Here is a 510-nt window from a genome sequence, read left to right as displayed (position 1 = left end):
GGCAGCCACAGCTGCTCTGGGCACCCTGTGCCAGGGCCTGCCCACCCTCACAGGGAGGAATTCCTTCCCAAAATCCCACCCATCCCTGTCCTGCCAGTAGAAGTCCCATCACTCCAGGTCCTTGTCCCCAGCCCCTCTCCAGCCTTCCTGGCGCCCCTTTAGGCACTAAAAGGGCTCTAAGGTCTCCCTGGAGCCTTCTCCAAGGTGAACAACCTCAAGCCTCTCAGCCTGTCTTCCTACGAAAAGCACTCCTATTTAAGTCTCAAACAGAACCACCCAATGGTAATTCCAGGATGTTCTTGTTTTTGAGCCCACAGCTCTGTTGCAGCACTTTGGTGCCATCAGAGCAGCCCAGCTGCAGAGAGGTGAGGCTGTCCCCACACCAGCAGGGGCTGAGGCTCAGTGTCCCCAGGGCAGCAGGGACTGAGGTTCAGTGTCTCCAGGGCAGCAGGAACTGAGGCTCAGTGTCCCCACGGCAGCAGCAGGGGCTGAGGCTCACTGTCCCCAGGG

At 59.2% G+C, this 510-nt stretch overlaps 1 protein-coding gene across 1 annotated transcript in view; it reads right to left on the bottom strand.

Annotated features, from left to right (window-relative positions):
• AGAP1 (ArfGAP with GTPase domain, ankyrin repeat and PH domain 1) overlaps positions 1-510 on the bottom strand; it is a gene marked incomplete at its 3' end in the record, with an annotated part of 314,049 nt that overhangs the window by 164,478 nt on the left and 149,061 nt on the right. The window lies entirely within an intron of this gene.

The sequence above is a fragment of the Geospiza fortis genome, unplaced genomic scaffold (genome assembly GCF_000277835.1).
Source record: "Geospiza fortis unplaced genomic scaffold, GeoFor_1.0 scaffold179, whole genome shotgun sequence".
NCBI lineage: Eukaryota > Metazoa > Chordata > Aves > Passeriformes > Thraupidae > Geospiza > Geospiza fortis.
This window is presented reverse-complemented; position numbering and strand designations above follow the sequence as displayed.